Source organism: Lontra canadensis, unplaced genomic scaffold (assembly GCF_010015895.1).
Source record: "Lontra canadensis isolate GAN:19392208 unplaced genomic scaffold, GSC_riverotter_1.0 scaffold98, whole genome shotgun sequence".
Lineage (NCBI taxonomy): Eukaryota > Metazoa > Chordata > Mammalia > Carnivora > Mustelidae > Lontra > Lontra canadensis.
The window spans coordinates 3,225,248-3,252,798 of NW_022631092.1; the positions used below are offsets into that span (position 1 = coordinate 3,225,248).

Here is a 27,551-nt window from a genome sequence, read left to right on the forward strand (position 1 = left end):
CCCAAGCGCCCTGGATTTTTTTTTTTTTTTTTAAGATTTTTATTTGTTCATTTGAGAGAGTGAGAGAGAGCACAAGCAGGGGGAATGGCAGAGGGAGAAGCAGACTCCCCACTGAGCAGGAAGCCCTATGTGGGGCTTAACTCCAGAACCTGGAGATCATGACCTGAGCTGAAGGCAGACACTCCACCATATGAGCCACCCAGGTGCCGCCATCATTGGATTTTCTTGCTTCTTTCTCCTTAGCCTGGGTGCTTGAGGCGGGTCCCGCCCCCCCCTCCCCAACAGAGCTCTTACCACCCCTCGGTGCTGATGTCCCTTGGGCCACCGTCCCTCCCTCCTTCGGGATCTGACATCCCCGTGGGGTTGGGGGATGGTCAGCATTGGTGAGTTGTCCTGTGTGAATCAGTCCCAGCCTTCAGGTCCTCTGGAGGACCATGTGGGTCACCACCATCTCAGAGTTCCCGACTGCCCTGTCACTCACCAGGGCCACAGCTCGGCAGGTGCGCGAAGGTGGTTAATTAGCACCACTCTGGGCTTTGGGCTAAATTCTGCTTTGGCCTTGCTCAGTAATTCCCAGTGTGACCTTTGTCACGGTCACCTTCATTGTGGCAGGGCCTCAGCTTCCCCACCCGCACGAGCAGGTCGCAGATGGGTGACTTGGACGATATCTGGTCTGCAGGTGATGGACTTGCTTGGCCCACCTGGGACTCTCACCTCCTTTCCTTTGAATTGGTGGCCCGTGTTTAAACCACTTGCCCTCAGTCCCTCGACTGCCTGTTACTCCACAGGCAACTGCCTTAGCCCTCAGGCCCCTCCCGTCTGGAATTTTCTTGCTGCCTCTGGCTCTGGCCTCCCCGGCTAATGGGGCAGAGGTGAGAGGCTTGCCATGGACAATCCTGAGCCAGAGTCCAGTATGGTGGGAGTGGAGGGCTCTGGGGACGAGGAGAGGGTTCTCGGGTGCTCAGAACTCACGGTGGGAGTGGTACCTGGTGAGTGGACTTTGAGACCGCAAACGTCTCAGGGACAAAGTGGAATCCAGAGCTGAGGAAGGGTGTGAGTGCTGCTCTGGGGGGTGGGGTGGGGGATGGGGGGTGGTGTGGGAAGGGCTGGGGCTGGGGTGGGGCAGCTCCCTGTGGGGCCTTGGGCAGGATGCCAGTCCTGCCCGGACAAGTCAGGAAGAGACTGTGGTTTGGGCCTGACCCCCAGAGCCATGATGGGCCACAGTAACAGGCACCTGATTACAGCCCTCCCAGCCCCAGGGCTAAGAGATGCCCGTAATCGGGCCTGGCTTTAATCAGGCCCCAGAGAAGAATTCGCCTCCTCCCAGCCAGGCGGGGACTGGCCGAGGTCCGGGCGCACATTCCCGACGGGTGCACTTCGTTCTTCCCGGGAAGGTAGGGCTGGGTGGGGTGGGACTGCCCGGCTAGCAGCGATCCAGGTTGGCGTCCCCACCCCCCGTCATGGCATTTCCTGTTGGTAATAGCCCCGAAGGAAAACACGGTCTGTGGCTTGACCCTGCGTGTGTTCCTCTCTTGCGGGGACCCCACAGAGCATGCGGGCTTTTGCCCTCTGCTGGCATTCCTGCCTGCAGAAATCCACCTGGCTGTCCTTGTTCTCTGCCTCCCCCAGGCCTCTCCCCAGCCTCCCCGTGAGGATGGCTCTGAATCCTGGCCTCCCGAGCGGTGTGACCTCGGGCAAGTCATTTTACCTCCCGAGCCTCAGCTGCGCCGTTGTGTGTGCTGTGAACCCACCTGGGTCAGCATTTTGGGCGAGCGCCAGGAAGTTTCTAAGACTTTGCTCAGAGGGAGGGCCTTGCTGGGCAGCCTGGTTTTCTTATCCTGGCAGTAGCCATGTGAGGCAGGGCTTTGGGCTTCCAGTCAGTCTGTAGGGATGGGGCCAGAACTTTCATTTTCTGCTCCTTTCCTGAGGCCCCTTCCTTTCTCTTTCCGTTAGCACCCCCTGTGTTCCTGAGCACCCCCAGCACTGTGTAGATGTCTCTGGCTTACCCCACAGGCCCCCCGTTCCCCTGGAAAGGCAGGCGGTGCACAGGCTGACTTTCAGAACTTTCCTTTAAGGCCCCGTGAGGACCCATTTTGACCTGGCCCTGGTGAGGCTGTTCCAGCAGTACCCTCAGAACAGCCTCAGACAAACCCTTTCTGCCAAATGGCTCTGTGTCAAGGGGTTTTGGTGACCTGGAGAAAGAGTCAGGTGTGTTCCAGAACCCCAGCACCAAGGCCCACGCAAGCATGGGGATCGAAGCTCCCTGGCTGTGGAGAAAGGGACGGGCTTGTGTCTGTTCTGAGCAACGCGTTCTGTTCATAGATGGCTATTGTACTTTCAGTAAACAGTTGTTGGAATTTGATATTCCAACAAATTGGAATTTGTTGGAATTTAATATTCTACTGTCAGGCGGCAGAGTAGGAGAAACACGTGTTCCCAGTTTGTTAGACCCGTGCTTGAACCGTGGACCTGTGACTACGGGATCCAGGGCTGTAGAAGGTTGATTTCCTTACCCTAGAGTGATGAAGTTGGGTGCACCGGCTGCGGTGGGCATCCTGAAGATTGAGCCGGGATTCGCAGGTGCCTGCGCCTGGCAGGGATGTGACAGTCACTGCTGCTGTCATTGCGTAAGGTGGCCTGTGGTCATCGGAGGCTGTGGTGGGTACAGGCTGGGTGACGTGGGGTCTTTGCTACCCAGAGCCCTTGGTCTGAGAGGTCACCATCATAGAGGCTAGCAGTGTTTTGGGGCTTCCCAGCATCTGAACCTCCTCCCAGTTGACATCTGGGGAATTCTCTTCCGAATGGGTCATCGGGGGCCAGGCCGACAGGGACTTCCTTGCTCCCTCCCGTCCTGTGTGTAGACACAGGCACGTGCTGGGCGTGGGCACGTGCCTGGGAACCTGCCAGCCCCAGATACGGCCTGGCTTTAGCGTTTGGGAGGCGGGGACGGGGAGCCTCATTTGTAGAGGTCGGTGCCAGCTGGGACGGCGCGTGCTATGTGCTTGGGTTTGGGCTGTGCGGCGAGTCCTCGTTGACTGCTGCAGGACCCACTTGCCTGGTGCTTCTGGGTGCAGCCCCTCTCGCTGGGGTCCCGTTTCTGGGTGGGGCTCTCCTGGTCTCAGGTTTCTGAGTCTCACAGTGGCCTTTCAGCGAGTGCCCTTTCTGCTCATGACAGCCCCTGGTCACTTCTGTGCTCACAGAGCCTGTTGGCCTTTGGGACGCAGAATAACACATGCTGAGAGCATGGAGGGAGAGGGGGATGGCCACCTCTGCCTGCAGGGAAGGTCAGGGACGACTTCTTGGAGGAGGGGGCATTTGAAAGGAACTTTGTGGGATAAAAGTCCTGGAGGGGGATGGTTGTGGATGGGGTTTGGGCATAGTGCGTGCGATGAGAGAGCAAAATGCAGTCACCAGGGCTCCTCCGTTCGTTCCCTCACTCATTCACAGAGATTACTGAGCCTGAGGCCCCTGGGCCACTTGCCCAGGCCGCCCGGCTCTGGCCTGGCCGCCTCTTTGGATCTCTTTCCTCATCGGTAAAATGTAAATGGCAGTGGTGCTTGCCTGATAGGGTGTTCGTGAGGAGTGCAGGGGTGAGGACGTGCCCAGCCCATGGTCATCTCTCGGTAAAGTGAGAGCGCTGTGCTCAGCTGGTGCTCAGTGCAGGGGATTGCCGGTGAAGGGACGGTCCACCCTGGGGTCTGCAGATGGCGAGGTAGGAAAACCCAAGGTGGGCACAGAACATTCCCACCGGGGGCCAGGATTGTGGCGGCTTCCAAGACCCCAGCTCTGTCTGGAGGAGTTGGGGGGAGAAGTTGTGTGTTTAAGGAGCTTCTGCTTGGTGACTCCCATGTCTTGTTTAATCTCTACGACCCACAGTGAAGGAGGTGTGATCTGAGGAGCCGGCCTTGTGAGGGTTAGTAACTCACCCTGTTCCCAAGGCCATCCAGCCGGTGGGATGGGACTTTGTAGCTGGTCCTCCTGCCTCCCGAGTAGTTCCCATGTCCGCACATGGCCACATCCCTTGGGGACATGGGCTTGGGGGAGAGAGAATGGCAGTGCCCCAGGTGGCCTGGGCACAGGTCATCTTCTGCGAGGCGAGAGCATTTGCATAGTCCCTTCCAAGAGCCCTGGGAGCTCACCAGGTAGGCCAGGGAGAAGGGGGGACAGGCTGCTGAGGCCTGAGCCAGCATTGGCCTTTGAGGGGAGCGGCCCTTGGGGTGACCGGCCTGTACCGTGTTTGTGAGGGTGCCCAGGCAAGAGTTGTGGGCAGAGCGGTGTGACAGAGGACCCTGTGTGCTCGGTCAGGGACTTGGACCTCATTCTGCCATTGGTAGGAGTTGGTACAGGGGAGGCTTGGCATGGTGGGCAAAGACCTGCCCCTCCCCCGCATCCTTGTGCCTCAGGGCCGTGGCCGAGGACCCTGCATCCAGGCGCCCGCTGTTGCAGCGTGAGGCCACCCTTGTTTTGGGAAGCCCCTGGGGTGGGCCCAGGCGGCTCCTCTCTGCCCTCACACACGCCCTCGGAGTCCTCGTTCTCTGATCTGTGGAATGGCCGTGACATCACCCGTGTCTTCTCCCAGGGAGAGAATGAGGATGAAGAACCTGCCAGACGTGTGAATATGGAATTTTTAAAATTAAGACAGTTTTACCCAAAAGGAACAGAATGTTGTGTGGACCTAGAAGATGCACTGGGTGTTTGTCATTGGCCTGCCATGGGGTGAGGTTCCTTCCACATGGTTGGGCGTGGGGCACACCGGCGTGTCCTGGAACCTCATCCAGGGAGTGGAGGGAGAGTGGGCGGGCTGCAGAGCAGGCCCTGGAGGAAGAGTCCCTGAGGGTGGGGCTGGCGCAGTGGAGGAGGTCCTGGAGGGGAACTGAAAGTGCCCAGCGTCACCCCCCACCCCAATCCCACCCCGGTGCATATGGCCACCGCCCGAGCTGGGGGAAGTACAGTAGCCCAGTCCGTGCAGGCCTGGCATTACTGGCCCGTGCACCAGGGGCCCAGCTGGGAGGGCGTGTTGGGTACTGCGGAGGCTGTCCTCTGTCAGGAGGGACGTCATAGTGACCCTTGGAGGGTTGGTGCCTCCTCTTGCCCACAGCAGGGTTCAGCGACCATTCAGGGTCTGTGGGTCTGACGTCATATACGTCATATAGGTCATGATGTCAGAGAGGCCCAGGCATAGAATTGGGGGAGGAAGATGCCAGTGGAAGTCGATCCAGGAAGGCCTGTTTGAAACAAGGAGGCGGGGGTGGGGGGGTGCAGGGCGTTTCTGGGAAGCAGGGAGCCATCTTCCTGCTTGGCTGGCAGGTGCATGGAGTGAAGTGGGGGGAGGGGAGCCCAAGGCAGGCGGGGGCCAGATCCGGCTGTGGGGCCAGGCACGGGCAGGACAAGGGGCGCCGGTGGCCGGCTTCGATTCCACAGTGCCCCTGCGAGCACTGGCTGCAGGAAGACACCACAGTGGCTGGCGGTGTCCGCGGATCAGGGGTAGTAACACAGCTTCAGAGAAGAACTGAGCAAGAAAAAGGTCCCGGGTTTCAGGCATTGTTATTGACCATCTTATTTTCCAGCATGACTAGGAAGTGCGGTTTTCCCTTAAATGCATTTTTTAGGTGGTTGCTTGGAGCTGACCTATTTGTTTTCAGAAAAATGGTTGCTCAGGTTTAAACTTGTACCCCCACTCTTGTTGAAAAGAGGAGTTGGGGTGCAATTTGATCCTTTTCTGCTGTCGTTTCTGATCGTGCAGTTAGGAACAACCACGTGGTAAACGGTAGGAGGTACTGAAATAAATTATGCTCTACTGATCTCTTAATGTTTAATTTTGTATCAATCTTTAAATGATATTGTGTTAGAAGAATATGTCATCTCACAGGTGAATGTTCTTTATAGAACGTTTAATTAAAAAGTCAAATCTAAGTTTGTTTATGTGTGATGATCCAGTTTGGGGCACAGTATATCTAAAATTGGAGGAGGTATAGCAAGCTACTCTGGGTTATCTCGGAGATGGAGGAAGAATTGTCTCCTGTGAATAAGTAACTTGGAACTTAAACATCTCTTACAATGAGCCTTTGTTAATTGGATCAGGCCTTTTTTTTTTTAAGCTGCATTGCATCATAGCCTCACTGGTGTCTTCCCACCCTGCAGGGTTTCCACCGTCTCTAGTCGGGGACACTCTAGAATCTGAGCTCCCGGGTGAGCTCCGTGTTCCATTTGGGGTTTTCTGGGGTGCCCAGTGGCATTGCTCTGTGAGGAGCTCTTAGACCTCACCTTTTGGAATCCAGGTTTTTGTCCCAAATCCGTGATCTCTTACTGGGTCTGGTTGGGTCCCAGGCCTGGCTCCCTTTGTGAAGTGGGGACAGAAGTGGCGGGTGCCCTGCCGTCTGAGCTGCGCTGTCCTGGGCTGGAAGTCTGGAGCTTGAGGCCTGGCGGGGCCTTCAGCTACGCCTACCACTTCCTTCTGACAGTGAGACCTGACCTTGGGGTTTCTTGAAATGCCTTTGTTTAATTTTATTTTTAAAAATACTTATTTACTGAGAGAGAGAAAGAGAGCGAGCTCACCCCTGCATGCAGTAGGGAGAGGCAAAGGGAGAGGTGGAGAGAATCTTAAGCAGGCTCCACGTCCATTGTGGAGCCTGACTCAGGGTTTGATCTCACCAACCCTGTGATCAGGACCTGAGCCAAAATCAGCAGTCAGACACTTAACCAACTGTACCGCCCAGGTGCCTCTTGAAATACCTTAAAAAAAAAAAAAAGATTTTATTTTATTTATTTGACAGAGAGAGAGAGTAGCAGAAGGAGAGGGAGAAGCAGACTCCCCATTGAGCTGGGAGCCTGGTATGGGGCTCGATCCCAGGACCCTGAGGTCAGGACCTGAGCCAAAGGCAGACGCTTACCTGACTGAATCACCCAGGTGCCCCCTCGAAATACCTTTAATACCGTCCTTACCAAAATTTGAATTTTTGTTAGATGTTGGTATGAATTTGACCCTTAGTCATGTCTTTGGAAGGAAGGTAGGACCCCCCCCCCCCCACATGTTATAAAACACGCAGGTGGGATTTGACCTCGGTGTGAGGAAGCTCCATCCTGTCCTCCCTGTGCTGCCAACCATACAGGGGACGCAGAGGGGGCTTTGCCTTAGTTGGGGTCAGGGTTTTGGCAGGGAGGTTTGCTCTGGTCAGGGGGCTCCCGGGGGCCCCCAGGGACGGGGGACTGACTTGGCTGGCCTATGCTACCGGGTAGGGAGCCACCCAGGGTGTAGGGGAATAGCCCTCAGGGGTGGCCTTGTTGGTGAACCAGCCCTGGCAAGTGGGGTCACTGCCCAGGAACAAAGGAGCAGTGTTGAGAGGGTGGGGGTGGGGAGGACAGCGGGGTCATGGCGGGCAAGAGCCTGGGCGCTGTGGTTTTCCCAGCTCCCCAGCAGTGAGGGCTGCGCTCCCCGGCGGGTAGGCCCTCCTCCTCCCTGCAGAGCTGTGCCTCTCCCATCTGCCCTCCCTGTGCTGCGGAGAGTTTGGGTAGTAGCATTTCCCAGTTCTGGAGCCATGTCCTCCCCCTGCCCAGGGAACTGAGATGATGGGAGAGAGGGCAGCACGTGGTTTTTGGTCGTGATCCCAGAGCCCAGAGAATAGGGTCAGTGTTCCAGGGCCTCGGGAAAGGGAAGTAATTATCGGGGCTGGCTGGGAGAGCCCTGTGCCTCCCTCTCCAGGCAGGTGGCGGTGCAGAAAGCTGGCCAGGCTTGGGCAGTGGTGGGGAGGGGGGGGCTCGCGGGGACCCTGCTGCCTGCAAACAGCAAGGGCCTGCGGGTCCAAGAGGCTACCTGCCCCGCCGGTGTCTTAGGGGAGGTCGTGCATAGTGAGGTGCTTGTCATGTTTCCATTCGTTCTCTTGGTGTCTTTGATTTTATCTTACGCCTCAAGGAGACGTTTGCAGATTTTCTCACACTGTCACAGAGAGGCTGTCCATTGTGGCCTTGACCGTGTGCCCTTTGGATGTTTCAGTTCCCTGTCCCTGTGTAGGCATCCCGGGACCCGGCTTTTTGCTGCAGGGAGCTCTCCCCTCCTGGTAGGATGTGGACGGCATCTGTCCGGTTGTTTGTCCAGACTGCAGACTGTGAGCCCCTCGGGGAGGAGTTTCACTGACCACGCCTGTTTCTTGGCCTCGGTGAACACCGCTCCGCACCGGTTTCTGTCCTCTCCAAGGATGCTCCTTGGGAATAAGAAACTCATCAATTACTCATCAGAGCGCTCAGGTCCGGGGATGGGAATGGGGGTGGGGACACCAGGAGCCGCATACCCCTTCCCACCAAGTTTTGTCTGGAATACCCAGGCCCACTGTCTACGGCCACAGACCTAGAACCTTTGTAGACCTTTGTGGATGCCCAGGGTACAGGCCTTTGGTTCCCAGGCTGACCTGGGCTTGGTTGAATCCTGGCTGTGCTGTCTCCTTGTACCAAGGAGGGTTGGATGTGGCGAGTGCTGCCCGGGGCCCCTGTTATCAGCCAGCCCGAGGTTACTGCTACCCCGGATGACGTTGGGAGTGCCCAGCAGACTGCTGCTTCCCGTTTCCCCTCTCAGGAACAGCCATGCTATTTCTGCTGCCCCAAGTCCCCACCCCTGCTCCCGACTGTCCTGTTCTCTCTACCTCGTTTCCAGGGCACTGCTGCCTGTTTGGCCACTTGCTGACTTCCCGTTTCCCCCCCGCTCTGAGATACACAATTTCCATGGCACTGTCGTCTTTGGCACTGCTGTGGTCCTGCTTGGCGTCTGCCGGCAGGTGACACATGAAGGCAGTGGGCCCACCGTCCTCTCAGCTCAGCTCACCAGCCTCCGCCTCTAAGTCCACATCTAGACCCCCACTTGAATCACCGCGTGCTTTCCTTTGAGCCCCTACTCTGTTCCTTTCGGTTGATCTGGAAGAGCCCCATCCTTTTTTGTCTCACTGCCCCAGTGAGCCATGTCTCTAGTGGCCATGTCTGCGCCTGCTTGGGCTGGGGACGCCAGGCGTGCTTAGTTTTCATGCGTTGCGTGAAGGACCGTGAGGGTGTGTGACCAGGTCCCCGAGGCCCTCAGCAGCCGGGCGGTGGTGTTTGTTTTGGAGGGGATGGTGAGCAGGAGAGCAAGGCCCCATCCTGGGAGACGGCAGAGCCCTGTGAAGAGAGTGAGGACCCAGAGAGGGGTGTGCTCACGTGGCATGGGTGCCCAGGAAACATCCGCGCGGCCTGGCGTGGGGTGGGGAAGGGGGGGAGGCCTGTGGAGGCTCTGTAGCCTGAGGGGGGCAGGGAGGGCAGGAGGGCCGGTTCGTGGAAGTGGAGGAAACCACGGAAGCCTGGGCCCCACAGCGAAGACACACAGGAGACGTGTCACTGTCTCGGCTGTAGGCACGACGCGTCCGCTCCTCCCTCAGTGACTTCGCTCCTGTGGTTCTCCTCTGAGTTCCCGGCTTGACCCTTACTTGGTGGGTCACTGGGCCTCCCTTCAGCCAGCCACAGACACTTGCCATGTCCCCACCTCATATGGGTTCCAGGTCTCAGGAGTACCCAGGTGACTGGGACATGTCCTGCCCTCTGAGGGGGGCCATGTAGCAGAGAGATCATCCCAACCCAGGGTGGTTGGAGCTGTGGTAGAGCCCACGTCCTAGTTCCTTTTCTGGTGGAAGGTTCTGGAAAAGCACACAAATGAGTAGAGGTGTAACTAGGTAGAGGAGGCCTGTGGGATCCCCAGAGGGAAGAAGACTTATCTGCGTCCGAAGCAAGGAGCTCAGGAGCCTCTTCGCATTCCAGTAAACCCAGTGGCTTTGCCCTTGGTTGGTGTGGGTTTTCCCATTTCTTCCTTTTCTGCAGAGAGGGAGGGGTGGTTGCTATGGGAACCACTGGTTGCTGCAGGCCCCTGTAGGCAGACGGGGAAGCTGCTTCCTAAATCATTCAGCTCTTGGGGCCTGCTGGGGTGGGATGCCGAGGGAGGGCACCTGGGAAGAAGGTGCTGGGTCGGGGGTTAGGGACCTGCCAGGAAAATACTAGAGTGCTTTAGGGGGCTGACCCTTTGGTATCAGAGGCCTGTCTTTTCTCCCCATTCTTGGCTTTGGGGAGAGGCTGCCCGCTACCGCTCCCTCCCCAGCCCTCGGTGTGGCTCTGTCCTGTGTATGTACTCACCCCCTTCCTTGGTCCTGGCCACTCAGTCACTGTATATTCCTGCCTCCCCTGACCCGCTCACCACTGCCCTGGTTCTAGAGATTTCTGTTTATCCCTGTGTGCTGCCTGGAAGCCCTCCTGTGCTCTGGGCTTCCCCTGCAGCACACACACCGGGCTCTTCTCTCCCATCACACACCCTCTGTTGCTCCTGAGGCCCAGGGAATTGACATGACCCTCTTTGGAGCCGCTCTCCTCTGTCCTGGCAGGCTCCCACCTCTCCTTTGACCTGACCCCAGCCAACCCTCCATACTCAGGAGTGGGTTCTGACATGCCCTCTTCCTTGACAGAGCTTACTCTCTTTCCGTTTCCCCAGCAGGAGGGACACCCCTGCCCTGGCTCCCTAGTCCCTCACACATCCCGTACTCCTGCCCTGGGCACCCTGGTTGGTGGTCCCTGGTTATGGATTATGGATTACTGTTTTCTCGCTTTGCAAGCCCTGGTTCTTGTGTCTGGACCCAGCATGGGGCCTGGCCCAGGGGAAGTACTGGGGGCTGTGGGAGGGGGGCAGAGGGAGTCTGCAGCTGATACGGGGCATTAGTGAGGCTCCTGGGAAGGTGGGAAGAAGGAACTATGTTGGGCGATATAATCTTGCTGGTTGATACAACGGCTGTTCCTTTGAGCCATTTGAGGCTAATGCAGTTTTTTTTTTTTTTTTTTTAAGATTTTATTTATTTGACACAGAGAGAGAGCGCACAAGTAGGGGAGCAGCAGGCAGAGGGAGAGGGAGAAGCAGGCTCCCTGCCAAGCTGGAGCCCCATGTGGGGCTTGATCCCAGGACCCTGGGATTATGACCTGAGCTGAAGGCAGCCACCCAGGTGTCCCTAATGCACAGTTTAAAAAAACTTGACATCACCCACATTGGGAAACCTTTCTTGACCCTGCCCCCCCATCCCCCAGACTTGGGTCCGATGACCCAGAAGTCCTCCCCTTGTCTAAAGGACTGTAGTCATACAGGCCTTGGGACAGAATCTGTGACATGTCCGAATTTACTGATTTAATCTGTAGACCCTGGAAAAGCCTGTGCCCGGTTTTGCCCCACCACCTCGCTCTAGGAAGCTGTACCTTTCACGTGACCTGAGGGCCTTTTCACATCTCTGCTTTCGCTCTGAGTCTCTTCTGGGCACCCCTGTGTCTTGGCCTCCTGCGTGGCTCCAAGCAGCTGTTGCCACCATGAGAGGAAACCCATGAGGCCCTTTGCAGAAGGCCCAGACTCACCCTGCAGACAAGGGTATGAGCTGTCCTGGTTGTTGTCACCTGTTGACCTGAGCTTAAATGCTGAGCTTCCGAGCAGCTGCTCAGAGCTGTAGAGTGCATCACTGTAGCACACAGTCTCCTTCCATGAGGCCTTGCTGCTCACTGGGGCCGTCATGGGCTCCTCCGGGACGTCATTAAGCAAAAGTCACAGGCATCGGGTTGCCTCCTTGACGCCGGTGTGTGCGTGATCCCTGGGGATTTCCTCCCACTGCAGAGCCAGGCTGGGTCCCCCGCATTTTCTAGGAGCTCCCGTGGTGATTCAGTCAAGTTTCTAAATTTCTGTGACCTGGCCTTATTCTCCAGAATTCTCCCAGGTGAGGTGTCGCTCTCCAGCACATACGAGCATTTTTAAGTACCCACAAAGTGCTGTGCTAAAGACACCTGTTGAACTTGACCCAAGGCAGCACCTTTTCAAGCGATGTTGAATCCCGGACTTTTCTTCTTCATGGAATATGTTTCGTTTCTTTCTTTCCTTCCTTCCTTCCTTCCTTCCTTTCTTTCTTTCTTTCTTTCTTTCTTTCTTTCTTTCTTTCTTTCTTTTTTCTTTCTTTCTTTTTTTAAAGCTCCATTTAATAGTACATCAAATGCCTGTTTGGAAACTGCCTCAAGGAATGGTCTTTTTGGACGGGAACTAAGTGAATATAGAAAGAGTACTGCTTTGGGGCTTAAAATATAATCTGTGCGGGCTTTGTAGAAGTTTGACTCAGAGTTTTCCTGCCTTATTGTTGAAGGGGTGCACAGAGAGTATGTATTTTTGGCTCAGAGAATGGTGAGCCGTTTGTGGCCTGAGCTGCCCGTTGCCATTCTGGGAGGAACGTGGAGATAAAGGGTACATTGAGATGTGTTTTCCGTTGTCAGCCGAGAAAAACAGCCTGGGCTTTGAGCCAGGGTTGGGTGGGGGAAGAAGGGAGTGTGGTTTGGGACGTGAAGTGGGGTTCCCAGTGAGGGCTGGGCCGCTCTTCTCATGCCTGGAGTTCTTGGAGCCAGACCCGGAGGCCTCAGTGGGGTCTGGGGCTCTCATGTTAAAGACTGGACCCACATCCCTTACAGATGAGGGACCCCATTACAGATGAGGGACTGTCTTCGAAGCATCCCAGAGTTCAAAGTTCTTACGTATAAGCCCCTAATTCTGTGGGAGCTGTAAAAATGACAGTACCGAGTGCCGAATATTAGGGCTTACAACATATCCTAGGCGAAGTGTGGACATCTCATTTGAGTTAATTTCCAGAGTGTTCTCTCCAAAGGGAGCGGAGAGCACCGCTCCCTGTCCAACTCCCTCCAGCGGCCCCCTACACACCACCCCCCCAGCCCCCAAACACATTCCCAACTCCCGATCTGGCCCTCGGAGGCTCTGCACAAACGGCCCCCTCTCCTCGCCCACCCTCGTCCTGAGACCCACTTGGTGCAGCCTCTGCTTGGGGTCCCGCACTGGCTTTCCTCCTTCCTGGGAACTCCCTTCCCTTGGCTCTTTCCTGGGTTCTTCTTGTTCAGGTCTCTGCTCCTCAGGGAGCCTTGCCTGATTTCCCTGGGCTGCTGTAACGTTGCCACAGCATGGGGCCTACACAGCCAGCGAGTTGTCCCGTCATTCTGGAGGCAGAAGCCGAGACCAGGCGTGGGCAGAGCTGGTTCCTTCTGTGGCCGTGAGGGCGAACGTGGTCCATGCCCCTCCCCCACCCAGCATCTGGTTTTGCCCGCCTTCTGTGGGTTGTAGATACATTGCTGTGACATCCAGCTTCATCCTCATGGGACATTTCCTTTGCGTGCATGTCTGTGTCCACCTTTCCCCTTTGGGTAAGGACACCGGTCCCAGTGGATGCGGGGCCCTCCCTATTCCAGGACACCGTCATCTTAACACGTTGCATCTGCAATGACCCCGCGCCAAATAAGGTTGCGTCCTAAGGTACTAGGGGATAGTATGTGAGCAGAACATTCTTGGGGAACACAACCAAACCCTTAACAGGCCCTCCCTGATTAGGACCCCTACCTCCCCATCGTGCTCTTTACACTGCTTTTATTGATGGAATGCTTGGTGGACACCTGGGGTCATCGTGTGTGTGTCTGTATGTTTGCAGAGTGTGTGACCTAGAGTATGCAATCCTGAGAACAGGGACTTGGCCAGCTTGTCTGCCACCGTGTCTTCAGAGCTTGGGCCACGCCAGGCACCGAGGACCGACTCACAAGAGCGAACGAATGTACGCATGCGCGGGTGAGTGCGCGACTGCACGGACGAAAACGCAGCCTGTAAAGCGGGACTCCCGCCCACATAAACCGAGGTTTCGGGAAAACAAGAACCGAGCAAAGGACGGTCCTTTATGTATGATTCGTGAACTGGTAGCGGTTTCTGTTCTGTTCAAACCCAAAAGAGCAGCCGCGAGGGTGGTTATTAACTGCTTTCTTGATCTTTTAAGGGTTTGTCAAGGGACTTGCTGTATTTTTGCGTTTCCCCAGCATTTCTGCTGAAGGCAGGTACTCACCCTGGTGGCCCGCCGGGCGCTCTCACCTCTGTCCCCACCAGTGCTGAGCACGCTGTGTGTATGTGAGGCTTTGGAGAGTCAGGAGGATGCCACATGGCACTGGACACCAACCTCGAGTTCACTGTCTGGGGCGGAGGTAGGGATGCAGGTCGGTCAGTCCTACTCAGTGGGAAATCCTCTGCAGGAAGTGCAGGGAGATGGCGGGGGTGGGGGGTGGGCGGAGCGGACTGGCAGGGGTTTGCTGGCTGCATTTGAATTCATCTGGCTGGGAGCTCTGACCCATGGCCCCTCAGGCTGTTAGCTTTGGGGGACAGCCAGGTGAGGTGAGCTGAAGCCTGTCTGTGTCCCCATCCCTGTGCCTCCTTTCCTTGTCCACCTCGTAGGTCTCGGAGGGTCAGTGTCCAGTGACTCTTTCATCCTGCACCTTGCTCAGCTGTCAACACCTAGACACGGGGGCCCTTAAGACCCTCGTGGTCTGCACAGGAGGACAAGACTCAGGCACAGGAAGCCGTGTTGCAGCCGAAGTATGCGGCTCCTCCCACTGCTCCTTTGTGCTGTGGTTGGAGCCCCGCTCTCTCTAGTCCCCAGCGTCATGGCCTGTTGGCTTGGCTAAGAACACAGTTGCTGTAAAGCCGACAGCCTCCCACCCCCGGACTCCACGTAAGCCATAGCCCTTTGCATGGTGCAGATCCTGGGCTGGGACTGGGGTGTCTACGTCACCTTGTCCCTCCCCTGGGCTTGTGTGTTTTTGCTTTCTCCGTCACTCAGAAGCTCTCTTTGCTTTCTAGCCCTGCCAGGCTCAGAGTGTCTGCAGCCCTTTGGGACCCGAGAAGTCTCTGAAAAACTCTCGTGGAGCACCCCCTGAGCCCACCACGGGGCCTACAAAGCTTAGAGGCCTTGGGGGGGTCCAGGCCCAAGGAGAGTCAGTGTGCTGAAGGTGCGGTGGCCCTGGGGAAAGGGGTGGGTGAGTTTGTGATCAGAAATCCCTTGGGCCTGCCCCCTATTGGCAGTGACCTTGGACAGGTTACCTGGTCCCTTTCTGTCTCCTTACCTTAGTGGAGAAAGCAGCTAACATGTACTTGGAGGAGTGGTTCTATAAGTGCTCAGTAAACGTTGTATGAATGGCCGGGTGTGTGAATGGATGCTAGGAGCCTCCGGCCAGCGGCCGGCGTGTGAATGGATGCTAGGAGCCTTCAGCCTCGGGGATTCAATTCGGTGCATGTTTTTGGCTCCTGGCAAAGCCAGGCCCTGTACCAGGCCACGTGGAGATCACAGGGAGGAACAGGACACAGTCCCTGACCTGAGCAAGAATGCACAGGCCGTGGAGAACCCTTCTTCTGCAGCTTGCTGGTGGTGTCAGCATCATGCTTGGGAACCAGAGTGTTCGGGAAAGGCCATTCTGAACCTGAATGGCAGTTAACTGGTTGGCATCAATGGGAGAGGGCCCGGTAAAAACTGACTGAGGAGGGTCTAGGGGCACTAAGAGTAGAGAAATCTCCAGGAAGGGAGAGCCGGTGGCCTGGTCCCAGGATCCTGCTTGCTCGAAGGCCTGCTGTAGGCCTGGCATAGTGCTGGGCTTCACTGTCTTGTCCAGTGCTGGGGGCAGGTGTCATTGGCTCCATTTTACAGATGAGGAAACAGAGGCTCAGAGGGATTGACGGTCACTGACTGAAGGCCCAGATTCTGTCCACAGCTGCCTGCCTGCTTCCATTTGCTCCCAGGACCAGAGAGCTGGCGTTGGACACATGGTGATAGACACCTGGGGCAGAGATTTTCGTGCCTGGATGTGTTTGTCAGCATAGACTAAGCTAAGCCACTATAACGAACATCCCCGATAGCTCAGAGGTTTAACACAGCAAAGGTTCTGTTTCTTGCTTGTGTCACTTTCTGATGGAGGATGATGGTTTTTTCAGGCTTGTAGCCCAGGACTCTGGGTTCTTCTTATCAAGTGACTCTCCTCCCGGAGTGCTTGTCTCTAGCAGTGTGGCTCAAGTCAGAGATTTGAACTATCTTTGCCTGGGTGCCTGGGCCCATAGGGCTGCAGTTTCCCATTAATGTGCTCTGATCGTGGAAAGCCCAGAACAGCTCATCCTTCTTCTCCACTTCTCTCTGGGGACAGAGCACCGGCATCTCTAGCCAGTGGTTGAGGAGAAGAAGGCCAGGATTCCTTGTGGCTTTGACACCTACACTGTGAGCTGGGAGAATTTTTCAGTGAACCCCTTGCTGCTCTTGACCAAACCAGCCAAACCAGGCTGGTTAGTGGACATGACTGAGAATGAGCGATTTCTGTGTAGGAGTTGGGGATGGGACCAGGAGGACAGTAGTAGAACCCATTGCCCTTTACAGCTGGCGATCCCATTGCTTCCTGGGTGGCTCCAAGACCCAAGTAACTAGTAACGAGAGCGCGTGTGCCTGGGGTTGTCCCCGCATGCGTCCTTGAAGTGTCCATGTCCCATGGAGCTTTAGTCACTGGAGTCTTGTTGTCCAGTCATCTCCCTCATCTATGGCCCTGGGAGTGCTCACTGCCCCCCCCCCCCCATTAGCTGTGTGAACGGGGCACGTTGTCCACTTTTTCCAAGCTTTGGGGTCCTCATCTGTATAACGGGAGTAAGATTGTCTCACCTCCCAGGTGGTTGCGGGGATGATTCCCGTGCTTACAGCAACGTCTGGCACACAGTAGGTGCTCAGTGTATGTTACATACCGGTTGGGTTCAGATTTGGGTCTGACCCCAAATCTAAACAAATTTTTGTATGTACTGCTCACCTGGTAATTAAAAAAAAATATGTTAAGTAATACGTCTCACTGGTGGGAAATGAAAAAGAGCCCACACTGGTCCCCACGGATCCCCTGGTCCTTCTCTCTGGATGGTGCCACTTTGACCGGCTCCTTGTGACCTTCCTGAGATGTGCCCTCATGTACAAGCAGCGCACATGTCAGTCTTTTCTTCTCCCCTTACGTATTGCTCTGTCCTTGTGATCTGTACCTTCTTGGAAATCTCTCCTCAGTGCAGAAGACAGTCCCCATTCTTCTTTATGGTGTTGTAGGTGCCTCAGTCCATCCCTCCTGATGGACTGTTGTCTCCCTCTCCCTCCTCCTACCTCTTCTTCTTCCTTCCTCCTTCCTCCTCCTTTACTTCCTCCTCCCGTCCTCCTTCCCCCCATCCTCCCCCCACCCCGCAGTGCAGCCAGGCATAGCAAATAAAGTAGCAGTGCCTGACTCACTTGGGCTGAGTTCCTAGAATTGAACCTGCTGACCAGAGAGTGTGTGACTTACAGTTGAGACCGATACTTCCAACTTGCTTCCTGTGGCGATGATTCAAATTTGCATCCCCCGCCTTGGGTTTGAGTCCCTGTTTCCCCACACCCCAGTCAACAGGGCGTATTACCAATTTCTCAGACTTATAGCCAATCTGGTGGGCAGAATGTGGTATCTTAGTGCAATTACAATTTGCTCTGGTCTCCTGTGTGATGTTTAGCATTTTCTCACATTTATGCACTTTGGAGCTGTTTTATTTACTTCTCTGTACTCAAGTCTGAACATTTCTTTGTTCATTTTTATTTCTGTGGTGTTGTTTCCTTCTTAGCAATTTGTTGGAGCTCATTTGTGATGTGAGTTGGCAAATACGGCAGGATACCATGTTCTCAGTAGGAAGACTCAACCTCAAACCATGAGTTTCCCCTAAGTTGCCCATCAGCGTGACTTTCCCCCAGTCCCAGTTCTGTTCTAGAAGACATGCAGAAAAAAATAAATGAGGGGCATCTGGGTGGCTCAGACAGTTAAGCGTCTGCCTTCGGCTCAGGTCATGATCTCTAGGTCCTGGGATCAAGCCCCATGTCCAGCTTCTGGCTCAGCAGGAAGCCTGCTTCTCCCTCAGCCTCTGCCTCTCCCCCTGCTACTGCTCTCTCTGTCTCTCTTTCTCTCTCCCTTGAGCGAATAAATAAATTCTCTTTTTTTTAATAAATAAAATCTTAAAAAAAAGAAAAAGAAATGAAAACTCTTAAAAAAGAAGACTGAAGAGGGGGAACTAGCTTTTCTAGGTATAAAACTGTATCGTACAGCTACTGTAATTAAAATAATGTGGGGGAGGACAAAAAGAAAGCCAGACCAATGCGGTATTGGTATGAGACCGCACACATTAACGGAGAATCCAAAGTGGGTAAAGTAAATGTGGGGGTTAACATAGGAAAAGAGTGGAGGTACCGTTGAGCGTGTCGGGGGTCTGGATTCTGGATTTTTCCGTCCTGTCTGCTGCCAACACAGCATGCCACTGTCCACTCAACAGAGGCTCCAAGCCAAGGGGCCTGAGGCCAGCACCCCCACCCGGCAGGCGTGAAGGCCCCCCACTGGGGGCGCTGCTGACACCTGCTTAATGTCCTCACTCTGTCACCCTTTGAACTTGACTTGAGGTGGTTTTTGCCCCAAAAGCAATCTCTAGTTTTCTACGATTCAGGATATATTTTCATTTTTTTGGTTCTTCATGCCCTAAATTATTTTTCAAATTATCTTGTGGTTCCTCCAAGTATTTCTGTTCTCAGGTTTTTTTTTTTTTTTTTTTTTTTTTTTTAAGATTTATTTATTTATTTATTTGTCAGAGTGAGCACAGGCAGACAGAGAGGCAGGCAGAGGCAGAGGGAGAAGCAGGCTCCCGGCTGAGCAAGGAGCCCGATGTGGGACTCGATCCCAGGACCCTAGGATCATGACCTGAACTGAAGGCAGCCGCTTAACCAACTGAGCCACCCAGGCGTCCCCTGTTCTCGGTTTTTATCATTACATCTTTGTTCCACCTAGAATTTGTCTTGGTGGAAGACAGGAAGTTGTGTGTCTCCATATATGTATTTTTTTCCAGGTGGATACTAAATCATGCCAGTGATGTTTATTAATAATCCATCTTTTATCCCCTGTTTTCAGATGCCACTGTTCTTATGAACTCCCATATTTATCTTGCCCTTTTTGGAGCTGTGGGCCAGACCCCATGTGGGGGGCCCTGTGCCTGCCGTGACCCCAGGTGGACAGTCCTGCCCCCAGTCCTGGTGGGTGGGAGCAGCCCTGCAGACCATGTCTTAGATTACATGGTGGCCACTCCCACCCCCTGCTGTCACCTCGAGGAACAAGGTCTCTCCAGCCTGTCCATTTCCTAAGGAAAGCAGAGGGCTTAGAAACACCGGTCCTGGAGCCACAGGGACTGGGGGACAGAGACTGTCTCCCCCACTTGCTTACTGCTTATACAACCTCTGTTGTTCTGTGTTGTCCCCTAGAATGTTCCTCTTCTCCTCTCTCCAGTGGTAACAGCCTCTCCTGCGTCCTAGGGACATCTTAGGAGTTGGATGGAATGGGTAAGGGGTGTGCTTAGCACAGCACCTCTGGGCCTGTGGGGGCTCAGGGAGAGAATTGGCCCGCAGTGGAGCAGGGTGTGCTAAGGGCGGAAGGGCTCTGGGTTCCCCCCTCTGGCATGGGGACAGGGAATTAAGTGGGGGCACCACCCCCCATCCCGACTCTTCCTCTCTGCAGTCAGCCTTTGTTAGCATGAACTTTGACTCTTCTTCCCATGGGTCCAGATCTGCTGGTCCTTTTCACGCTGTTTTCTTCCTTTTTCACCAGCTTGTGGTTTGCGTGTTCCCCTCAGGGCAGGACCAGGCTGGTGCCCAGCACCTAACGGGGGGGTTTGGTTTCCACTGCCCTGACTCCTGCCAGCAGCTGCCACGGAGAACCATCGCATGCTGGAAGCAGGCCACTTAGCTGAGCCACACAGGCTCAAGGGACTCATCGGGCCGATTTGGGGGCTCTTCTGGGGGTGCTGGAGGACAGCCATGTCACGGCGTGGCTCCATGCAAGGTTTCTGTCTTCCAGTCTGAGGGAATTGGACATTTAATCTATCCCCTTACAGGATTAATCCCTGTTGTCATATTTCATCCAAATACTGAATTATATCTTTAAAAAAAAAAAACAAAAAACAGCGAACAAAAGCCAGTTACCTGGAAGTTACCATTTGCTTTCATTAGCTTTCCCTCCCCTTCCCTTCCACGCTCCTTTTGTTCGAACAAATGAGAAAAGAGAAACCTGCGGGGCACACTGTTAGGACTAGTGTGTGCTGCGTAAAGAAACCCCAAATCTTTGCAGCTTAAAATGGGGTTGTTGTGGCTCACTTATGCCACGTGTCTGTAGGGGTCAGCTGGGGCCTCGGTTCACAAGTGCTCAGAGATCCAAGGCTCCGCTTTGAACATTGCCAGTCCTGTGCCAGCATGGAGATCGCGCAGGAGGCCCTGGCACTTGCAGGGGAACCCTGTGCCAGGAGGCCAGGGTTCACCGGCTCTCGGCTCATTGGCCAGAACCAGTCACATGACCGCACCGTGGCAAGGAAACCAGGAAGTGCGTCCTGCCATGTGTCCCAATGGGCTGCTATTCTCATGATGGGTTCTCTGTGCCCAGGCTCCTCTCTCATTCGGGTGTGTGTTTCCTTTCCAGCTTCGTGGGTTCACATGGTTGGGACACTCCACCCCGCCCCCACACACACTTGTTTCCACTAGGCCCTGTCTGCCCAGTAATTCTTTAATATCTTCTGGTGTGGGTATGTCTGTTGTTACCTAGCCAGGCCCCCTTTGGGGACATGTATTCTGTGTCCTATCTTTTGTCGATATAGCCTCAGCAAATCTCCATGGGCCGGAGGGATTTTTCACCTGTTGATATTTTTTTTCTTAACCAGCATCCCAGAAGTTGGCTTACTGGGTCAAAGGGTATGGTTGCATTTATCTTTTCAATCTACTCTTGAACCTGGCTCCCTAGCACTGGACAAGGGCCAGGCTTTTCTTAGCTCCTAAGAACCTGGGGTCAGCCCTTTTCTCAAGGAGCCATGCTTGCTGGGTGGGTGTAAGCTTTTTGGCTCTTTGAAATAGTCAGCTTGCAAGTGCCCAGAACTTTGGAACTGTAAGGTCCGTCTGTCCTGGGATCATTTCATCAGCTTGACCCCTCATCTTCTGGGGGAAAAAGGTTGTTCACTCTTTGGCCTTAACCAGATCGCTGTTTGTGATTACCCAGTAACTGGAAACCAGTTACTAAGAAATCGGGGAATTGGGTCAGAGAGTGTTGGCGTCAGTCCCGCTCCCCATCCTGGGCCAGGGCTCCCGCGGTGACGGGCTCTGTCTTCAGCCCAGCCTGCTGATCTTGGTAGCCAGCTGCAGGTGACTTCCAGCTCCTGTCCTCTTTGAGGGCCCCTTTGGGCTCCTTGGGGTGCGAGAGTTGCTCTTGCTGGGGAAAGGCCTTCAGTCTGCTGTCCCCGAGTTGTCTTTTGGAACCAGCCTTGCTGAAAAGATGTGGCCGGTGCTGCATCCTCCAAGGCTCAGCTCCCTTCAGAAGTCTGATCGTGAGGTGCCAGACCCGACTTCTTCAGCAGACACCTGCTCCTGCATAGTGAGGCTTTAAACGTGGGAGATGTGCTAGTTCTGTCCCAGATACCCAGCTCCGTGGAGAGCACAGGGGAATCCAGCCGAGTCGCGCCCACTCACTTTTCATCCAGGCTATTTTGTCTGGACCCTGGTTGAGACCAAACTTTTCATCTAGTAACTTCCATTTGAAGTCACTGCTGAAAACATACCACATGAAAACATTCACTGCAGGAGTGAATTAGGGGAGAAGGGATGGGAGGAAAACACCAGGCACCCAGGGCACCTTTTGGCTTAGAGGTTAATTGTCTGGCTTGGGCAGGAGGGAGACCCGGGTCCCAGGCAACTGTAACTCTGTGACCCTGGACCCATGACTTAACCTCTCTGTGCCTCAGTGTCCTCAGCTGCACCTCGTGTAGTAAGCTCCTGTGAGCTTAGTCTGTGGCCCAAAGTAGGGACTTGATAAATGTTGACCATTACTAACAACGACAGTAAATTTCATGGTGGCGGCAGATGCTTTGAGGAGTCTCATGTGAGTCAGTACAAGGGACGTAGCTTTGTGAAATTCAAATTCTGGCTTGTGCTTGCACCCTGCTTGATAAAGAGTCAGGGAAATTTCTACTGGTCAGTAATAATGTGAACCGTAGGAATAGGAAAGATAATAGCTGACATTTATGGCGTGCACTCCTGCCCTTGTCCTTTCCTGTCACGCTTACTACACACCCAGAACACTTCCAAAACCAGCTGTGTGGGAGCCTTCACCCCTGACCGGGCAGTCTTGTAACCCTAGCTTCGTGTCCATGGCTGCAACCCAGTTCTGACTACCTCTGCCTGGAGATAGTTAGGTCCCACAGGCGAAAGGTTTGGTCCCACAAGACTACCACCCCCCGCCCCCAGGTGCCACTCTCAAGTCCATCTTGTCACCCGTGCTCCTGACCAGCCAGGTGGCTCTCAGTCGGAGGGTCCCAGGACCCCCTTCTCGGGTTTCATTAATTTGCTAGAGCAGCTCATAGAACTTAGGAACAATTTACTTCTTGCTTGCTGGCTAATTATAAAAAGCTGTGATGAAGGGTCTGGTTGGACATCCAGCTGGAAGGGAGGCACAGGGCAGGGTCTGTAGGAAAGGATGCCAAGCTCCCTGTTCCCTTGGAGCGCGCCGTGCTTCAACGCCTCCCTGAGCTCTGCACCTCCGGGATTTTTATGGCGTTTTCATCATGTTGGCATGGTTGAGCATTAACTCAGTTTTCGAGTCCCTCTCCCCTCGCTGGTGGACAGGAGATAGGGCTGAAAGCTTGTGGCTTGGCCTTCCTGGTGACCAGCTCCCATCTGGAGGCCCACCGAGCTGTCCTCAGTAGAACAGGACACAGTGCCCACAGCCAGGGCGTCCCACGGGCTGATTCCACGGCCGTGCTGTTGCCGCGAGATCTGCGGCCTGTTACCTGACCACTGTGCCTCTCGTGGGTCCTAATCTCAGGCTGTTGGAAGAACTGTATGGGCGAGTGCACGGCAGGTGCTTAGAACAGGGCCCGGTCAGTCTCCGTGCTGCATGGGGAGTCTGCTTCAGATTCTCCCTCTCCCTCCGCTCCTCCTGCCTGTCGTGCTCCCTCCCTCAAAAATAAATCTTAAAGAAAAAAAAAAGGACAGGGCCTGACTCTGGGTGAGTGTGCAATAGCTACACCCTAGCCACAGGGCAATGGGTCTTCTTGCCTAGAGGCTGGGGCTGCGGGAGGGTGGTCCTGTCGCCCAGCTGGTTCCCGCGCAGCCTGGCTGGCCGTTCAGAGAGGGATGGGTTGTTTTCCGCAGCCCAGATTTCTGCAGTCACAGGACACCTCGCATCTTGCGTCCAGAAAGAATGAGCAGCCCCAGCATCAGGGGCAGGGAGCCCGTGCTGCCGCCTGCCTCCCTGATGAGCCCCAGAGATGGTTTTACATTTCTTTCCTATCTGGCTGCTTATTGATCCCATCAGGGAAGCACGTGTGGAAGTTTGGGGACGTCTGGAAGCCTCTGTTGGGGTATCCTTGTCCTCCACTGCATACACGCTCTCTCCTCGTGGGACTGTATTAGGGCGGGCTAACTGTTCAAGCCCACAACCTCCATATTTTACCTTAACACACTCAGGATTTATTAGGTGTTCACACTATAGCACAACTCCAGTTGTGCCTGGTCCTCTGGGATCCCATTTCCAGCCTGTAGATGCAGCGCGAGAGGGGTGGTCCTAGGCCTCCCCTCCCAGGGGGCCGACCCAGGTCTCTTTCTGCAGACGCAGTAGCCTGTGGCCCCCCAGGCATTTGCAGTTGCCCAAGTGCAAGTGGAGAATCAAATGCAGATGATTTCTGCAGCCACTCCTGCTGCCTGCGTTAGACTTTCCTTGCTCCATTTTCCCCTCTCCCTCCTTCTCCAGGAGGCTGTTTCTAACCCCCGTGGCTGGAAAGAATCCCCCTGCTTCGTGGACTGTGCCTTCTAGTTGGGTCTGCAGTGTTCACTTTGTTCTTTGAAACATCAGTGGCATTTAGCACACATTTGGCAAGCTCCTCTTACCTCAAGCCACCGTTCTAGGTCCTGGGGAGGCCAGGCTCAGCGCTGGTTGTGGGATCTCAGGATCTGGTGTGGTAGGGTCAGTTAGAGCAATGACTTTATCTTGGGCAGTGAGGTTGCAGTCGTGGAGGGAGAGGCAAAGGGTCCTGGGGCTCTGGGTGAGACCAGACAGCCGTCACATTGTCCTGTTTGGGGTGCAGTGAATTGAGAAGTCTGGAAAAAGATTGAACTGTGGAGCTGAGACTTGGAAAATGAGTGCGAGGTCCCTGTGTGGACGAAGGGGTGTGGGGCCGGGGGACATTCTGGGGAGAGGGAGCTCGTCTCCTAGGCAGGACCTAGAGCGGCACGCAGCTGTATCTTGGTTCTGCTGCCACAGTGTGCCGGGACAGTCCTGTTACTGATGGACAGCCCCCAGAAGGGAGCGCGGGGTCTGTCTGTGTCTGGCACCTAGGACAAGCAGAGAATGCTTGTCGAATGAATGAGCCAGCGAGCTCGGCGGGACGTTGAGCGCTCCGCGGTGTTACCACTGCATCCGCTCTGCATCAGCCCTGCGTCACATCTCTAAATGCTGTGTTCTAACCCACCCAAACAGCCCACAAAGTGTCGGGAGTAGGAACGCCCTCGTTTTATGGATGGGGAAACTGAGGCACAGAGCAGTTACATCGCCTGCTCAGCCCGGGGCAGCCGAGCTGCGATGGGGTTTCCAGGGGCCTGCCGTGCCCATCTTCCTCCCTCCTGAGCAGCTGCTGGGGCTCACGGGGGTAGTCAGACACTAGCTCACCTGGGATCCTGGGCTGGGCGTGACTGGGTTGCTTGCTGTGGAAGTCAGAGGTCACATTCCAGCCACTGGGCTTTGGAGGCCTTTGTCCCAGCTCCTCTCGCCCTCCCCGACCGCCAGCCAGCCTCCTGTCATAGTCTCTGAGGGGAACAGTGAGCCCTTGTTCCCTCCAAAGCCTGAGCTCTGAGCTCTGTGTGGAACAGCGCCCAGCCTTGGCCTCACAGGGTGGTGTGACTTGGAAGCATGGCACCCACAGGCCTCTGGCCACAGTGGGCGGCCCTTTCGTTGAGACCTCCTTGTTACTGGCAGAGGGACAGATCAGAACCCTTCTGCAGACCACAACAAGTCCCTGGGAAAGTTCCCTTTTTCTGGGGGCAGAGTGTGGTCAGAAAAGTAAAATGACAGTTGAAATGAGTTCCCTTCCATCTGAGCTCCCCTCCCCACCCCTTCTGTGAAATGAAGCCTGGGCCACCAGGGTCTGCTCCTCTGCAGTGTCCTGGGTTCTTGGGAGCCGGCCTGCTCTCCTGTGGTGTGCCTGGACCCTGCGTGAGCCCCCCTCCTGAGTGGCAGTCGCAGAGGGCCCACCTTCTCCTTCCCAGCCAGCAGGGAGAGACTCGAGTCCCCTTGAGGTCTTTGCAGGAGGATAGACCCTTCATGTGAATGTGGCTTATCTAGCTGCTTGAGGAGAAGCTGGGCTGGAGAACCTTCTGGAGTCAGCGGCCACTCCAGGCAGGTCTCAGCAGAGATGCTGCAGTGACAGACAGCCAAGCCAGGACCAGACCAGGCCTGATGTGTGTCCCAAGTTGCTGTTCTCACGAAATGGTTTTACTGGCATAAAAATGCTTGGAAAATATACAAAGGGAGGTGGCCGGCTTCCAGAACTCAACTGTTTACCTTCAGTGGAATGGCCGGGAACGCAGAGAGCTTATTTTCCAAACAGCCCCTGCTTGTCAGGTCTGCAGGCCCGAGGCTGGTGCCAGGCCAGGATGAGCCAGGGGCATCTCCTTTCCCCACACCCACTGGGACACATTTCTGTCCCCTCCTGCTGTACAGGAGACCCAGCAGCTCCTCCCTGGAGATGTGCATGCTGGCGGGGATGGGGCTTCACCCGTGTGACCCAGTTCTCTGCTGTTTCTAGCTGCCTCGGTCTGAAAAGATTGGCTTCTCGTTTGTGGTACCCGTCACGGTGGAGCCGCGGGTACAGCCAAAGTAGGTTTGCATCTGGGCGTCTTCTGAGAATTGCGCTTCTCTGCTCGGGGTACCACTTCCACTGGCTTTGCTCCCCTTCCTTCCAATTCTGTTCCTTGTTTTGTCTTGTTTTCCCTGGGAAGTGGGTTTGGATGGGAACGTAATCCCGACTCCACGGGCAGAAGCAGAAGGGTCCTCCCAAGTTCCTGTGTGTATTGGAGGGGAAACTGAGGCCCAGTCACGGGTGGGGGATGAGGAGCCAGGCTGGTGCACAGGCCCAGGACACCTGGCGGCTCGGCTACGTACTCAGCCCGCAGGTGTTGCTGTTGGGCCTCCAGCACCGTCTCCCCCCCCGCCCCGCCCACCAGGCCTTGCCCGGTGACTTTTCTTCCCTGGCCTCTTGGTGTCCTGGTCTGTGACAGTGAGACTGTGAGGACAGCAAGCGCTGCTTCCCTTCTCCATCCAGGAGCCCTGGAGGGAATGGCCGGCTTCTCAGCTAGTCGGACTTGTCTGGATTGTATCCAGGCTGGTCACCCTGTGGTGGGAAGAGGCTCCTGCAGTATTATTGTGAGGTCCGTGGGATTTTTCTTTTTTTTTTAAGTAGGAGAAATCTCTTTCTGTCAGGCCAAAAAAAAAAAAAAAAAAAAAGCTAAGGTACTGGTACTTTCGGAAGACCTAAGAAAGCTAAGTATTGGTACTTAGCTGATACTTTCAGAAGGTTTGATGAGACAAGAGTTTAACTAAGAGAGGATAACAAGGTGGGGGCTGGGTCAGAGCCGCCAGCGAGATGTGGCGCGGCCCCCACAGCGGAGCAAACTGTCACCACCCCAGGCTTGAGGGGACAGGGGCGGGGAGCCCTCGACACAGTGGAGGGCTTGGGAGAGGAGCTGCCTGCTTGACAGGGGGTGTCTGGTGCCAGAAATACGGCGAGGGTGTGAGGACAGTGGGAGCAGACACCCGGACATCTTTCTCCCCCTCTCCCCCATCTTCTCATGTGCCTCCGTTGGCCGCTCGGCCAGAAGCCAGAGGACAGGGTGGCCAGCTACTTGTGGCTGTAGAGCCCAGCCTCCCGGGGCCCAGAGTGGGGCTGGGGCTTGCACTGGACGGCAAGCTCGCTCCAGGCTTCAGATCTGCATCTGAGCACCTCCACTTTCTCGCTGTCAGACCCTGGGGTGAGGGGGCCTGGGATTCCAAAAGTCCGCGTTCCCCACTCTCCTCATTTGTGAAATCACCTTTCATCACGTGGTTGGAAAATAAAAACCGTTTCTAGCGTGATGCCTATCCAGAGCGGACACTGTGATTTCTTTACTAGCAACTTGGAAACAGCCTGGAATCCTGGAGGGAGCCCTGCTTGTGGGGGGGATGAGTGGGGGTGGGGCTGGTGACATTCTCTGGCCTCTGCTGAGGCCATCCGGGGGGTCAGCCAGGTGCCGGGCTGGCGCCGCTGCCTCCAGGGGCCTGGCCTTGCAGCTGGTGGTGGCCGCGTGCCGGGCGGCAGACATCTGGCGGGTCAGGGAGCGTGCTGTCGGGCTGCCCGGTTGTTGGCAGGTGCTCCGGCCCTGGGGTCAGGTGACACTGACACTCTGTCAGCCGGTGGGTCTGGCTCCCTGGGGATTCGATCTCCCTAACCCAGCATTCTTGAAAAAACAAACAGAGCCCCCTGTGGGGCAGGGCCAGCAGGGCCACCCCACCCTCCCTCACGGTGTCTGGCACAAGCCTGGATTTCAAAGTGAAGCGCGAGCTGCCCGTCTCTCGGGGTGGTTCCT

General features: G+C 55.4%; 1 protein-coding gene across 2 annotated transcripts in view; it reads left to right on the plus strand.

Moving 5' to 3' along the window:
• The window catches only part of ITPK1 (inositol-tetrakisphosphate 1-kinase), a 166,687-nt gene that overhangs the window by 72,853 nt on the left and 66,283 nt on the right, over window positions 1–27,551 (plus strand). The window lies entirely within an intron of this gene.